At 38.3% G+C, this 17,113-nt stretch overlaps 1 protein-coding gene across 1 annotated transcript in view; it reads right to left on the bottom strand.

The window, feature by feature from the left end:
- The window catches only part of LOC121326202 (protein FAM53B-like), a 53,607-nt gene that overhangs the window by 11,149 nt on the left and 25,345 nt on the right, over window positions 1–17,113 (bottom strand). The gene's annotated exons all lie outside the window — the stretch shown is intronic.

Below are 17,113 nucleotides of genomic sequence, written 5' to 3'. Positions count from 1 at the left end.
CAGCTAGTTCAAGTTCCATCATTATTTTTAAAAATGTTATGATTGAGGAAGTTATCGATAAGTTACCTGAACTTTTAAAAGATTCATTCAACATGAGAACAAACATTTCCTATAGATATTGCAATGGGCCTTACTGTCTATCTGCAGAAAATGCAGTTCCAATTTGCAGTAAAGGTCAGCCATACCAACATGCTTTAAAATGAACGATGGAACAGACAGCACAAAGAAGCAGTAATAATCAAGGTATTTCTTATTTAAAAATAATAATAATCTGACCGTGCCAATATGAGCAGGATATTTGAATTCCCAGCAGCTGTTTGTGTGTCAGCTGTACTTCCATATCAGCCCTATCTGTTGGACAGTTAGTCAATGATTAATAATTAATTACTCCTTTTCACAACAAGAGAACTACTCACTAAATTACAAGGTGAAACATGGTGCCTCCTTTGTCTGTGTATTTTTTTTACCTGTTAGTACTTTTCCACACCTTGAGCAGTAAAAAAAAAAAAAAATCAGCATGGGTAGCAGATGGTATTTAGGACACTTGAATTTGCCCTAAACAACCACTTCAACAAAGCTCCCAGGCATGTCCCAGTTACATAAGAAGTTTAGTAAGCCATGGTTGACAGCGTGTGTGATTGCAGGTGTTCAAGCGTTGGCCGAGGACGTGTGTTACTAACATATGTTGATACAGGTTTTTATTAATATAGATATATAGCATATATATAAAAATATATATATATATATGAACATAATTTAGATATTTTATTTAACATTATGTAATTAAAGAAACAACAAAATGATATTGCAAAAGTCTACCGGAAGTCATAACAGTAATACAGTATTTCATGTTAGATTTTGAAATGTCACATTTTTTTTCATTTGTTTAAATTTTTCGTTAAGTATATGGAAAACTACAAAGCGGTATGTAATTCGATACGTTAACGTAACATTATTCAGCAAGTTTCATTCTAATTTATGATGCAAATTTAGTTAACTCTATTGGGTGATGCTAAACGCCTAGCCATAGCTGTAAAATAGTGGCCTTTTTCAGTTGCTCTCACCAAACACATGCTCTGCATTAGAACCACATGCATTCTTAATGGAAAGAAGGCTCAGGTAATTCCAAATAAAACACGTTGCCGTGTGCGATGATGCTGATCATCATAAAGATACTGTCAAATATGCGTAAGCCCTTATTGTCCAGGTTTAGAGACGCACTTTATTTCTAAGGTTAAGTGGCACTAAATAAAACTAAACAATACTCTTTCAGTGTGGTTTAGAAAGAAAACAAGGATAACTTCAGGAGAAAACCCCTGGTATGTAATGGACTCACATTAACATTGTCTGTAGTGTAGTTGAACAAGACCTGGCAACTTGCTGGGACCAAGCCTCAGACCACAACCTTCCAGGAAGAGCTTGAGCTAGAATGGTTTCCGTATAGATTAGCAGACCGGACTCTAGTGGCATGGCACTATTCAGAGCCTGGGAGAGGTTTCAATATAATTCAGCACAATTCGACAATGTCTCTAAAGCATAGAGGCTGCACAGCACAGCAGGTTGTGCTCTCTGTTTAATCACCAGGGAAGTCATATCTCTGGTGCGTTTAGTTTATTTTAAGAAGTTTGAGGTTTGTTGTGTTTTGTTTGAACTTAAATTTTGTTCCTGTGTTTTTATTTTGCTTATTTGTTATTGAAAGTGCGCAGCCTTGATCAGGATGCTATCTCACAAACCTGTACAAACCTGTCGTATCCAATTTGCATGAGCCAGAGTCACTTGAATTTAAATAGCGCCGGACTGCCTCTTCCTTGTTATTGCAAATTTAGAGGAAGTTTAGAGGAACTTTGTTTTTGTAATTATTATACAAAATTGTTCAGGGGCTGGGAAGTTGTCTTTCATGTGATATATAAGAAGAAGAAGAAGAAGAAGAAGAAGAAGAAGAAGAAGAAAAGAAGAAGAAGAAAGTAGAAGAAGAAGAAGAAAGTATTTTTAATAGGCTTCCCACTATATTCAAGCCTAGCTTAGCACATGTAATAGTAACACACGCTTCATTATAGTTGAAACGTGCTTCTTCCAAAGAGCACTGTCATGAAGGTTTAAAGCACATATACTGTAGAGTACCGCAGGTGTAAATAGAATGTTTAAAAAGGAATTTGAAAGTTTAGGGATAATGTATTTTCCTTCTAGTTTAAATATACACTTTTGGTTTGATTCCCTGCCAGCAGTCCCAATTAAAACAAATTAAACCAAGAAATGGTTAAAAACTACAAACTTTCGCTCCTCAAAGATCAATAGACAGTATTTATCGAGCTGCAGCTGCCATGCTATTCTTTATAATTTTCCACTTCAGCTTTTCTTTTATTGCTTCATGTCTTTATTAATACCCAGCGCAATAAAAATAAACAGGAAGGACTGAGGATAAAAACAGTGACAGCAGTTTAACCAAGGGTTTTAAATATGAAAAAGTTTTCCTGCATATTCCCAGATTAAATGGCACTTTTAAATCATGTTCTGCTGAAATAACCCTTCTCAGATTCTCAGTAGTAAAGCCCTGACCATAATAGCTCAGGGGTTTAAATGTGTTTTTGTGATTTGCTGTATAACTTTATTAAACTCTCTATTGTTTTAGTCAGTTCCCCAAGCTATCTAAAATGAACATGTCAATCTCAAATTATACTGCAGAAAACCTGCAGCGACAGTACAGGTCAGTTTAACTGCAGTGTATCTACTGACACCAGTCACGTTGCTATGGTGTTTGTTTTTGTCAGGTGGGATACTCCTGTCTTGGGGTCCTATGAAAGTTTCAAGCACAGCATTCTGGAGTACAAGATAAAAGAGAAACCCCAGTAAAAGCAAGGCAAATTGTAATAAAGCACAGGTATGCATTGTAAAGCATATAATGAGCAATAGAAAATGCACAGCATAACCATGTGAAAAGTATAGGAAAACTACATAAATACTTGGAAACGTCTCCAAACACTGTATACACACATTCAGAGGGTACCCGTTTGAGAGCAAGCTCTAAGGTATGCCTTGTGTTTTGATTGTAGAAGGGAAGAATAATAGCTCGATGTGAATCAGTCATGTTTACTGATTTAGGGACATGGGAGGAACAGCAATTAATGGCAAAGAGAGAGGAGGGAGCCATATCAAGTTTAGGTCTGGTTGTAATCTAGCAACAGCAATAAAAATGAGCTCAATAAGGCTCTTTCAGCAGCAATGCAACAGACAAATGTTTTGGCAATGTTTTCTGCATAAGAATTGACGTTGAACAGGTTGTCTGCTGTGTATCTTCTGATTGACTGTGTAAGGTTATGGATTACCAAGCAGGGTCGAGCATTAGGTGGGAACACATGATGGATGCTGCCTACTGTACTGTATGCATGATTTGTTGACAGTCTAAACTAGAGAGCTGAATGAAACTCTCAAACTCTAAAGCACATGTTTGTTAAAAGATGTTAAAATTGAAATTTGGATTTCACCTAGAATGTTTTAAAAGCATGCATTTTCTTTTACCACTTTTAGAAATCAATGTTTAAAAACTGTCAGCCCTCTCACCTGCACTGGGACAACATGGTCGCTTTGGGTTTGTTTACAGTCAGGACCAAGTTAAATAGTTTTTTTGGCCTGTAATTAAATTGCATCTTCAACTCCGTGAACTCATTTTGATTTAGCTTCTGTTGTGAAATACAACAGGGTTGGTAACATGAAGTTCCACGCTTTGTGCCAAAATTTTGCGAGTCCTAATTTGTAAACACTACATCGGGTCATTTATTTATTTGAAATGGCATTACATTGAAATACATTCAGCTGGCTTATCAAGGAGAGTGTTTAAAAACAAAACACTTCAGTCCTCCGTCACCCCCTGCATATCCCAGGAGCCTGTGCAAAAATAAACTGGAAGCTCTCCTGTGTGAATCCCTGGGTTTATGGAGCCCTTGCAATGGCATATTCTGGAATTCATACTTGTGTATATTTGTATTTCCTTCTCATTTGCTGAGGAGCAAGCCTTCTGTTACCAAAAGCCCACAGTATGCAGTATGGGAGAGGATATGGGGAGCATGCGAAGCATCAGATTGAGATGACCTAATGTGCTCACTGCACCCCTGCAAGCATTGCTGTTATTAAATGAACATATAATTTATAGTGTTTACACAAAGGGAGTAAAAAACTGACAGAAAAAAAGGACACACCAGTTAACCCTGGCTTAGCTGTACTAAAGCAGTGGCTCTTTATAAACAGTGCAGGCTTCTGCTTTAACCATACATGTTGTTCATTGTACTGTCCATTAAATACTCACATTCGGCACTAGACTCGCTTCTGTTTTAAGAAACGATACATGCCCATTTCTTCAGACCTGTTATTCTAATACTACAGTGGATGTGGGTCATATATGCAGGTCTAAGTTGGTATTTAAATGCGTGTTACTTACAGTTGTAGTGAAAAGTTTACGTACCACAATGTAAATTTATAATTTCTACTGATTTCTTGAAAACAAATCATTATAGGAAAAGTCTTTTGTAGCAAAACTTTTGCTTTTGTGGATGAGGAAAAAAAGTTACAAGAAATAGATGTCTACAATTATTTATTTTCAAAAGTATTCATATCCTTTGATGCTATGATAGTAGTGCATCTGGACATTCCAACACAACAACGATCCAAAGCACACATCAGAATGGTTAAAGAAGAATAAAATCAAGGTTCTGGAATGGCCTAGTCAAAGTCCCGATCTAAATCTGATTGAGAATCTTTGGTATGAGTTGAAGAAGGCTGTGCACAAGAGAAGTCCTTAGAATTGGAATCAACTGTAACAATTTTGTGTTGCAGAATGGTCAAAAATCACTAAAGAATCATGCCAAAAGCTGATTGCCAAATATCCTAATCGTTTAAAAGAGGTTATTATTGCTAAAGGTGCCTCAACTAGCTATTAATTTCATTTTCCTTGTCAGGGTATGAATACTTTTGAATGAGCATTTTTGGAGTTTTGCAAAAACAAATTCTGAAATAAATAATTGTAGACATATATTTCCTGCAACTTTTTTTCCTCATCCACAAAAACAAAACTTTTGCTACAAAAGATTTTTCCTATAATTATAGTTTTTTTGAAACAGTAGAAATTATAAATTTCCATTGAGGTATGTAAACTTTTGGCTACAACTGTATGTCTTTATTTGTATAGTTATTTTTGCTATAGAGATTGCAGCATACCTAAATGAATGTAACCATGGTAATCATCTTACATCCTGACCCAGATACAAGCAGAGAAACGTCACTCTGTGTAATTACTGTACATCTTATTTATGTGTATCTGATTTCCTATTGTTTCCATTTATTAATTCAATGTGTTCTGTACTTCCAGCTCAGCTCCCTGGGCGCTGTTCTGGTCAATAGTGATTTCTCACTACTTTGTGTTTATTACAGTCCTCTGCAGTCCTGGTCAACAGCATCTCTCAATCAAACATTATAACATTCTGCAGTTTTTTTTTCTTTCTTTTTTTTAATAGTACCACTTTCAAACTAACTTATTAAAGATAAATAAATAAAATAATAATGTTCCAATTGTTTACAGCTAATCAGCTTCTGTAGATATTGCAATGGGTCTTGCCATTATAATGGAGAAATTAAGATATCCTGATAAGATTTGATCCCACCGTGCACAGTGCAGGTTATATGGTTTTTAACTTGTAGCAACACAATCTCAGTAATGGTTGATTAATTGCCATTATAGTATTTGGAGCTCAGGGGTAAGAGTTGCAAAACTATCTTGCGTTAGTAATATTACAAATCCATGCAGAGAAGATAACAAGTTACTCATTAATGACGCTACACTACTTCATGTTATTTTAATTTGTCTTTAATTTATTTCATTGGTCAAGGTTCATTCATTTTGAGGGCATTATTGAATCAGTAGTGGGCATTTATATATCTGACCAAATATATAGATATTAAATATCCTGTTTAAAATATATATACTTTTTTTTAACCCTTCCATTTAATGGTTAAACTTGGAATAACACATAGGATCCACCAGGTCAGCCCTTTAGTCTAAATATTAATTCCAGCTACATACTTGGTTACAACCACAAGTAACTAGCATTATATACACCAACTCAACCTGCTGGACATTACATGCATAACGGCTCAAATTACTTAGATATGCGTTCCTGTAAAAAAGTGAGTAATTTTTAATTATATGCAGCTAGCTGCTAACTGAGTTCAAAGCTCCACTTGAAATTAATCTGCTGTCTTAAAGACTCCCCATACAGCACACTCATACCACACCATACCACAGAGATCCCTTTGTAAAACATAAAGACATTGATTACAATGTTTTAGTGCTTGTTTAATGTACTATGACTAAGTTTCCTTTATATTTACTATATGCTTTGCTAGGGCTTGTTTATGAGTTGTTAAATGATAAATAATGATAACATGTTCTGGCGCACTGATAAGGAGCTTATTGTGGTTGTTTTAAGATATGTATAAACAAGGCGTTGTTCCTTTTTTTCTAAAAGAGGCAATTAAAATGGCTTGCCTGTAATAATTACACCAGATATACTAAATATGTGTACTGTACAAATGATTGTCTGAGCAATGGGTGGGGCAGACCACACCAGGTTTGTAGAAACAAGTCAACTTGAACCAAGCTTACTCTAATTTGATTTGAAAATGTGATTGCTATTATTCCTGATTCTGCATATCTATACTGCATATTTCCATTACTATTTCTAAACCCTATGCAAAACATTTTTAGTACAAAAGTGGTCAGTGGTCATTCTCACTTTCATCTTTATTTAAATGTCTCTGAGTACTTTTTGAGGTCAGTTGGATAGTGCTTGCTTTGTACAGTATTCCTTTATGAACGAAATCCAGGATGCCTTTGGCTGGTTTCTATGTTGGGTTACACAAATGCTGGGTAATGAAGTCCCACGCATATCTGATAGGAAGATCATTGCTGCAGCTCAGTGTAAACCAGCGGGCATGTTTCAGCTTTTTTTCTTAGATTTGATGTTTTGAAAAACTTTTAAAAAGTTGTTATTGGCATACATTTCCATTAATGATCATGCCCAATATCTCTGAATCACTAGTAATCCTTGACCAGGAATCAGGATAAGGGGTTTGTTAAGCAACCTCAAGCAAACCTAGTTTTCTCTAATTTATTGCATTGTTAAAATGGTTCACAACTCCACTTCGAACAATCGGCAGGACAGTGGTCTAGTCCAGGGTGTATATGATGAACTGCAAACTAGTTCATCTTTTCTGTGTAACATCTGCTTTTGGAAAAGCCATGTCACGAAGTTCTGCCCATTCCCTCCCCTCCCATGATCTAAATTTTAAGGAACATTGAAGAAAGCTAATAATAAATCTGAGTTATCAATCAAGCAATGCCAGGCTTGACCATCTGCTCTGATCCCCTTGTTGTTGGCTTCTCCTGGTCTTCTTGTATATATTTAAACTAAACTGCATGGCTGCCAGAGCATACTTCTGCCTATACATTGCTGGGATGTATTCTTAACAGCTGTTCTTTTCCCTGAGATGATAAGGCTGTTTTATTTTTGCAACTACTCTTTGAACAATTTGATTGATTATTGTGTTGACACATATTCACAATGGATTTGAACACTAATCTGTGACGCAGTGTAAGCATGAAGGTTTTAAAACCTGGCTGAACAATGCTGGTACAGCCAGTCTGTTGTCCTTGTGCAGTACTAGAATAAAAACTATATCCACGAATGTACGCTCATTTAAAACCCACCACATAATGAATGTACATCATTGTAAAGTCCCTTTGTGGTTACGGCTGTGACCTACAGCTTGCTTTTGTGACTTTTTGCTACATGAGTATGTACATCTCGCACATATTTACAGTTGATTACTATGGCTTGTGTTTGTTTCTAAGGAATGAAACCAACTCTCTCCTTCCTGTTTATGTCCGCAGGCCCAGCGATGAGAAGCACCCCACGGTCAAGGCAGACGGTTATGTGAACAACTTGGCTGAAGCTGTGGACAGGATCCTGAAACACTTGGGTGAATGAAGGTGGTGTCAAGGGCGCTAGCACTGAGATTCATTCAACACAGGGCTCCTTTAGTAGAGAAGTGCCCCTTTGATAACACGTACTGCACCATGACGACTCATTAGTGGCTAACCCACTAAACTTGTTTAATAGTAGGAACCTGACATTGTAACTACATGCATGTTAGACAAGTCTGACACATGAAAGGGATTTATTAAGTTCTTAAATAAATACATGAGAATTGTTATGGTGTCTCTTTTTATTTAGCTTATATACGTGGGTGGGAACATGAATGGCCTTTGTCATTGTGACAGAGATCACACATCAGTCTGGGATGTTGTGGACGTTGCAAAGTATGACCCCACTATTTAAATAATTCATTTTATAAACAAAATGCCAGCATTGTATTTTGTAAAGTATGAGTGTTGAGAAGAAAAGCTTTCATTTTAGCTTCAGGCCACATGCTTGTAGAATGTGGTTTTCTTAACGAGAATTACCCTAAACTGAATCAGGTTAAAACTAAACACATTTCTTTTTGTAATTTCTTAGAAAACCCCAAATTAGACTCCACTCGACGAAGGAGGATGGCCTTGCAGACTATTTTACCACACTACGTTTACACAGGAATTCAGTGCTTTGTCTTTACTTCAGAAAATCAGAGTAGTTCTAACGCCAGCCACAGAAAGAGGCGCTAACATTGAATTATTAAAAAAAAAAAAAAAAAAAAAAAAAAAAAAAAAGGCTGTGTTTTAGTAATGTTTGTGTAAAGATGGAACGTTTACTGTAGCATTTCTCCATTGGGCTGTATAGCAATGCCAATGCAACACTATCATCCTTATTGTCATACAGTACTTTGATTAGAAACGTGAAAGAAAACCGCAATTACAACTAATGGCTCAGTTTGCAAGATGGGAAATAATCCAAACTTTCAGTATACCACAAGTAGCAGAAACATATTGATATGCTAATTTTAACTGCAATATGGATGCATAAATATAGTAAACCAATTATTTAACATTACTTGCAGGGATTACAATTCAACTTTTGCCAGCACTTAAGATTTCTAAGCCCGACAGACACATGCACTGAAGTAGATTTGTGGCAGTGTCCTCTGTTAATCACCAGGGGAATGTATCATAACAAGCAAAATGAATTGTTGACATAAACAGGGAATTCTTACAGATTAGAAGCTGGAATTATTAGAGGAGTTAAGGGAGGTTCTAAACTCACCAGTACGAAATAGGATCAAGAACCCAATCAAGAATGTAAACCACAGTGTCATGCAGATTAATTGATAAAGGGTGTGGAGATGAATACTCTCATTGCACTGAGAGATAGAGAGCGGAAGAAGGAACAGGGCTCGCTGCGTGCCTGGTTTACAAATGCAGGGCAGAGACAAGTCTTGCTCAGGGAGACTTGGTTTGCACGCTCAACAATCCCGTGACATGGAAACCTCTGATGTGAACAAAGGTTAATCCCAATACACAGTATGAGGTCAGCCTAAGAGCTTTATTCACCCCAACCCCATTATCTGCTTATTTAGTAACTAGGGTGGCATGCCGGAATGACAAAAATACACTCTATGTAATTAATAACACTTGTCTACATAGATGTGTTTTACATGCAAGTGTTTGCTATGGATTGAAATTCAAGGCATCTTAAACCCTTTGAACACGCACCCCCAAGCTAATTTGCTTGGTTCACTTCTTTTTTGTCATTCATTTAGAATACAGTTTGAATACAAAAAATGTATACTGTCATCTTTCACGACAAAGTAATTGATCAAATTTTTAAACGAAGTTGAGGTTTTTCACACATCTCACAAGCTGGACGCCTGAATTTTAATACAGCTCAGGTCACATGTGAAATGAGTTTGGGGGTCTGAAGTTAGCCCACAGTGACATGACACCAATTTTTATATTATACTACTAACAAAAAGAAAATACAAAATAAAGAACAAACTGAAAATGGGGACAAAATTATACTTCTCAAATCAGTCAGACCAACCTGTCTGGCTGATCTGGCCAGACACCTGGCCATGTTTTCTTTCTCAGTTCAGCAGACACACTGCACATTTACATACTGTATAGAAAGCAAAATGGATGTGCAAAGAAATTAAGCACACGGCATGCCAATGGTACTGAAACCAAACATTTATTTACATATTAAAAGCAACAAGCAAATTCCATATCGTTGCTTGTGCAAAGGGCCACTGACACTGAATTAGAGGCTGGGCTTTCAAACATTCAGCTTAAAGTAGTATCTTCACTGAAGAATACTTTTTAGAATATAAACAACTCAAAAATCTTTGTTTTGCTGGGTTTGTACTGCTGCATATTGCATTGTACGCTCAAACAAACTTCTGCTCCTGACTGCAATGAGCTAATTCATTTCCTGAAGTCAAGCTGCTAACTTGAAGTCTTAGTTTTGCTTGGTTTTATGCTCAAACAAACTCCTGCTCCTGACTGCAATTTCCTGATGTCAAGCTGCTAACTCGAAGTCAGTTTTGCAGGGTTTGTACTCTGGTCAAGCCGCTAACACGTAGCAGAAGTACGTACAGTACAGTACAGTTTTGTATTCAATTCATCTGATCCATGTATGGACTGAAATAGCCATTACCCACAATGAAATAATAAATCATTACAGCAGTGAACTTCCACTTTAACCCTCACGCTTCCCAGGAATAGAATGGCTGTTTGAGCTCGACAAAATTATAGTGTGCCTTTTGCTTTGGCTGTTTCGATAGGGATACAGAAGTTATAACTGTACGGAGCAGGAAAAAGCTATTAGCTCAAGCAAACCTGCTGCATCATAGCCCTCTAAAGGAACTCATACAGTGCTACTCCTTTAAAGTATCAGCCTATAGTCAAAAGCCATACTGTAGTTACAAGACCATGCTATTTATATTCTGCTATTGCTGGTTGAATGGCATTATGAGGCAAATAGGAGCCACGACCATGGTGCCTTATAACTGGTTGTAAAGGAATCCACTGAACAGTAAAAAGGCTTATCATTGGACAGCAGTAGTTACTGACACCCCCCTTCCCCCAATATTGCTTTATTAAAAAGCAAACTATTCTTCTATGCCATCTTTCACCAGACTTTGAATGCTGTAATAAATATCACGCATGTGCAATTGCCAGTTTTTGACACGTGTTAAAAAAAGGCAATAAACTGAACTACATGAAGATCGTCCTTCAAACAAAGTCAGACACCACTGCATTAACACTGACAAGAAAGGGATAACTCTGCTCTGTGTATACTCCTGGCTCCCATTCCTCCCCAGCCTCTTCAATGCTTCCAGCAAACATACTCTCCGTTTCTTTTTATAAACTGTATACATTGCAAACCCCACATATCTGGCTTGTAAAATGCATTGCGCTGAAGAAGTAATGGGGGGATCTGGGCAGCTATAACAGGAAAGGTGCTTGCATTACTGACTTGTAAAACCCTATCAACCAGCTATTATTATACCATATTTAATAATTTAATAAAAACCTTTTCATTGTTCTCTGGTTACCCATGTTTTCCAGAACATAAATGTACAAACCGAGCACACACAGGGACCAATAAATATAAATTTGGCAGGTTTGTTTTGAGATCCAGAAAATGTATAACGTTTACAAGCAAGGATATGTAGGTATCAATTTAATGAGCTAAAGAGCGATGGATGTACAGTAAATACAGACCGCCTTTATTAATCCTGTTGCTATCTCCCTCCAGCAGTTATTTATAGCCTCATTTATTTTTCAGAAGCTGTTAACTGTGATTAATCTGACAACCATAACTTGCATGTTACACGAAGAGGGCAGAAACAATTATGCAGACATGTTTGGGTAATAATCTAAATGTATATAGAAAAGCCTAGTAACCTGATATCCATTCATACAGGCTTCATGAAGACTTATGAAGCATGCATGTTTTACTACTACCTTCACAAATACTGCTGTAACACTGTACTACACTGAATTAAAATGCAGTACATTGGACATTTCAACAATGCCGCAGTACTGCCTAGGCAGTGTATTACGGGTATGTACAGCACAGTTGTAACATTACTGCAGTTCTGATCTTTTTTGTGAAGGATACAGCAGTTTGCCTTTTCCAGTGTTTAAATGCATTCTTAGTTTAAGTCCTCCAAAAGACTATTTGTGATTTATTACAAAGATAACTGATGTTCATTTCTTTCCAAGCACCTTGAAAGAACCACCTTAGTCTCTGTATTCATTTAAATGAATTTAAATGAATACAGAGACTGAGGTGGTTCTTTCATGGTGCTTGGAAAGGAAAGTGTGGAGGCAACTTTAAACTATTATACATCATTATCTATTCAATGGAGCTACTTAGGGTTTCTCAATCCCATCTGTTACGCAACTCTGTCCCAATTGTTTTAATGTTCTATTAAAAACTTATCATTTTATGGATGGATTTCAGCCTTGAACATGACATTTAATACTCTAGTATAATGCTTTCAAGAAGTATTCTTTCCGACATGTTAAATTTTCATGTCAAAGGGATAGCTGGGTTTCTTGCTGAGCTGTTTAACCCGTTTCACAGTTCTGCACATAAACAACCTCTTTAACTCACTGACTTGGCAAAAAATGAATTCCCCAAACTGCATCAAGGCTGTGCTATAATCCTCAACTAGTTCTCACACTTCTCCCCCACCCCCGCACACAGTACATGTAAATGCTATTGTCGACTTCAGGATATGACGGTCGTTCAACAATCATCTTTCTCTCTCGAGTTCCGTGTGCCCTCAAAACTTTCCCTGTGATAAGACATCACCCCTCGGCACACCTGCTGACACCCTTTTCACTGGAGTGTCCCGTTATCATCACAGGCCTGTATTTAAACAGGTAGAGGTTTTGCCACTCTGAGGTGCAGAAATGATCTGCTGCATTAGTGCTGTGTGCTTTTGATGAAAGCCCAAGGATGATGTGCTGAAGAACGGTGGAACCTCATCTGCAGCTTCAAAGGCCACACTAGTGCTTCAGTTTGGTCCGCCCACTCTACTCCCAGGTCTCACCTTACCTGGTGTATAAAATTCAGAGGAGGTAGTGCATATCTCTCAGAGATTTTCAAAGTAGCTTGGAGGCTTCGGAGGTTCTGTTTTGTTGCTGATCTTTTTTATTTTTATTTTATTCACCAAGCTTAGTAAATTCAATTACTGTCGATCCAATTATCTTCCTATAGCATGATTAAATCTTTATAGCACAAGGGTAGGCAGCCATGGCTCCTATGAACCATTCTATTGCATGACTTTGTTCCAGCCAGGTCCTTTAATTATTTACTTGATTATTCATCAAGATACAATTAAAAAATTAAGGAACTGCTTGGAACAAAGTCCGGCAATGTCATAGGCTGGATGAGCCAAGGTTGTCAACCTTTGCTTTAGCAGAACTACAGTTGTGACTTAATTACAGCCTTTGTGCTATCTTAGGTTACAGAGAAATCAGACATATACAAGTTTGAAGCTACAAGAAGATATCAACTGGAATAACAGTTTAAGGCTGCTGCTTGTTTTTCTTACTTGATGAATTGCTTCAGAATGCTGCACACTACCAATCTGTCAGGCTGCAGTTTCTGATGTTGCCGGATGAATGGTGGTATATTATATTTCTAACAAGGCAAACTGGTTATACAGCAGTGTTCGTTATGCTATTGCTACTATTGACCCTACACATGCTACCCCCATCTCTCTCCATGCTGGATTCCTTGGCAATCTTCAGTATCAGTTGGCAGCAGGAGCCTTCATGTCTGGGAGCATAAGGTGGATACAGCAGGGTGGGTAATGTACGGGGCTCTGTGCTGAAAGAGGTTACACTGTTCAGATGAGGTCACGTTTTCCTTGTGGAATGTCAAGTATCCCATGGTGCTTCACTTTCTCCCTTTCTCACCACACACAAATACTGATTCAATTTCACTCCAGAGCTGCTCAGTGTCTCCAGTGAGTCATTCCAGTCAAGCCTGGTCCTTGCTATAAAGTTTCAGTCTGCATTGCTATCCAGTACGCATAAGAGACAGGCCTCAGATCCTGTGGGAAGCACATCACACGTCAACATTTTTTAGATACAATAATAATCATTGCCAATATATATATTTTTTTAATCAGTGGTAACCTCAGCATGCTTTAAGTTCCGGTGCTCTTATATTATAATTTCCATTTAAATGAAAACAACTGGACTGGTCCTTTGGTGTTAGATTTCACCAGCTCAAATAGAGCAAAAAGATTCTTCAGAATGGAACAAGTATTCACATACTATCATTACGATAGCCATCATCCTAGCACGTATTTGATATGCATCTGTCACACTGTGGTGCGGCCAACCCCTATCCTAATCATACACAGCATGTCTGCTAACTGCAGCCTACAGAGATTGGAATGTGGTATAATATGACATTCAGGACATTCTAAGCCATATGCCTGCCTCCCTTCCCAGGGGCTGATGTTTTGCAAGTGCTGTACAAAACAACAGATCCCTTTGCTTCACCTGCACCATTTCAGTGCACTGAGCTAATGAAATGACCTTGTTCTTATATCTCCAGTACCAGGGGTGGAATCTGAATTATCACCACTTGTTTTCTGAGGATTTGTCAGCACAACAAAAAAAAAAGTTTGAACAACTTGCTTAGCCGCATCCACCACTGCGTAAACCCTGACAATATCATACAGTAGTTTGACACATTTTCAAATATTCTCCAGTAAATGCTGTATTCTAAACAGCAACTTGACCCACACCTGTCATGCTGACTACAGACTGACAAAACCTGAACATCTACCAGTATTTGGAGCAAAAATGCATTGCATCGTTAAAATGTTTTAGATGAAAGCTAGCGAAAGTATCAAAGACTCCTGCTGTTTTGTATGTGACACTACAGCAGTCTTAGAACCTTACTCCCAAACATACTAGCAATAATTTCCCTAATTTATATGTATGCCTGCTGTTATTTTTGGCAGTCCTGTGTATGAACAGCTTGAGGCATTGGGTTCCCACCTATCATCCACTGTACCAACTTCACCTAGAAACACAGCTGTTTGTTTTGAGTGGTCCTGCGGTTGCCACCTTGTTAGCTGCCATTCCAAGTTTTCCTTTAATCCTTCCCCTGCCTGTGGTTGTGAGCTTCCTGCTTCAAGGATGGCTGTGGACAGGAAGTTCCAAGTCAGCTGACAGGAAACTCCTGTGTAGCCGCTCAACACACAGCGTTTTGTTTTCAGCCCTGCTGGGTCCACATCATATTGCTTCCCCTGTTTTATTTGTGTTTTTATTTCCAGAGAAAGTAGGACTTGTTTAACAGAAAACATTTTTTCTTATTTTCTTCCCCAACCAAGTCACTTGAGGGGCAGCTGTATCAACAGTCCTTGGAAAAAAAAACACTATAGCGTGGTACGCTTTCTGACAATATTGCCGCTCCTTGGCACTGAAAATGGCACATGGATTATTTTCGCACAGCATGGAGGTTTCCCCCTCTGCGCTTAAGTATTATGTTTCTTTTACGAGGAGGGCGGTTACAGCGCTCCTGGAAAACTGTGTATCACCCAAAACAAGGCAGGGTTTTACTGCAGCATGCCTCACCAAACCAGTGTCCCCGTCTGCTGCTCTGTTAAGAACTAAAGTGTTGTCGAAAGAAAGGCATGCTAATCTTTCTGTGACAAGCGGCGAGCTTCTTATCGAGTTACAAATGCAACGTCACTCTTGCACAGCTCCACACTCACCTAATCTTCAAAGTCTATCAGCCCAATCAAAATTCAATTTCCTGTACAAGTTGAACCCTGTGTAACGACCGTACAACAGAGGCTGATTTTACCCTCCAATTTCCACTTCCCCCTTAGCAAGGTTTCGTTTGGATGTTTTATTTCTGGTATTTTTTTTTTTTTTTAATTTTGCAGCCCCCCCCCCCCCGAAAACTATGAGCCAGCCCTCTCCTGCAAGCCCCTGGTTGTTACTAATGTGCTGGACTTCTCATTTTAGAAGGAGCTCATTCTCTTTTCCACAAGGAAACTACTCCCACTCTCTACATGCAGTTTTCAATAGGACTCTCTCATTGCCCCTCCTGCCCCCTACTAACACTGTCTCCATCTGTCCTATTCATCCTTCATAGTTGAGCCCAGTCCGCAGCGTGGAAATGAGACGGTAGAAACTGACCTAACCCTTTAAGCACACTTCATAGCTGTGACTTCCCCTGCTTACCCAGAGACCACCAGAGTAGAAGGGGACATGACATATCAGTGCGGCAAAACCACATGGACTCCTAACTTCTGGATAAAGTAGTGTAGTGTAAAAACATATCAAGCGTACACCAGACACATTAATAACTAGCAATGTGAGCTTGGACGGGTGCGTAGAGCTCTTTGCAGGTGGTATTAAAAATGGTTTGGCTCTATATGGGTTCTAATGATCTCCTGGTTCTGGTGTGTGGGGGTCTTTTCCATTTGGTCTACATATAGTAGGTGAACTGCAGTAAAACTAAGAGCACATTAGCGAGAGACAAAAGAGCAGCACTGTGGTAGGAAATCAACAGTAAAAGTGTGCTGACTGACTTCCTAAAACACACACACTGCTGAACACTTGCCTCATCTGAAAGCCTTTTCTCTTTTCAAACTCCATATATGATTTTAACCCTTTACTACCCTGGGTATGTACCATACTTCTGTAATCCTTACTTTCACAACGTTAAATATTTTGGCACACTGGGCAGCAAAGGGTTAAAGTTAACAGCAGCTGACCCTAAAATGCCAACACATCAGGAGGGATTTCATGCCTCTCCTAAGATATACATCTCAAGAATGAATGTAATTTCAACAAGTCTATACAGCACAGCAAAACAAGTCCAAACCTTCACAGCATGAAGCAGTAAAATGAGGTCCCTCAATCGGATGCCCGTTGTCTTGCCACAGGGTTGCAGGGCTCTCCCAAGTATTCTTAAAATATGAACAGCTGCTGGGAGCAATGCATAAGGCTCTGCTGCTGCCTTTCCAACAGACTTCAACAAACAAATGAGACAACTCCCTGCAGTTTCAAAATAAGAATGGCACTTGTTTGTATCTGTTTCTACAAACCACTGGAGACCATATGGTACTGTGGAAGATTTAGTTA

This window comes from Polyodon spathula, chromosome 13 (genome assembly GCF_017654505.1).
Source record: "Polyodon spathula isolate WHYD16114869_AA chromosome 13, ASM1765450v1, whole genome shotgun sequence".
NCBI lineage: Eukaryota > Metazoa > Chordata > Actinopteri > Acipenseriformes > Polyodontidae > Polyodon > Polyodon spathula.
The sequence above is the reverse complement of the archived record's forward strand: the minus strand, read 5'-3'. Positions and strand labels throughout refer to the sequence as shown.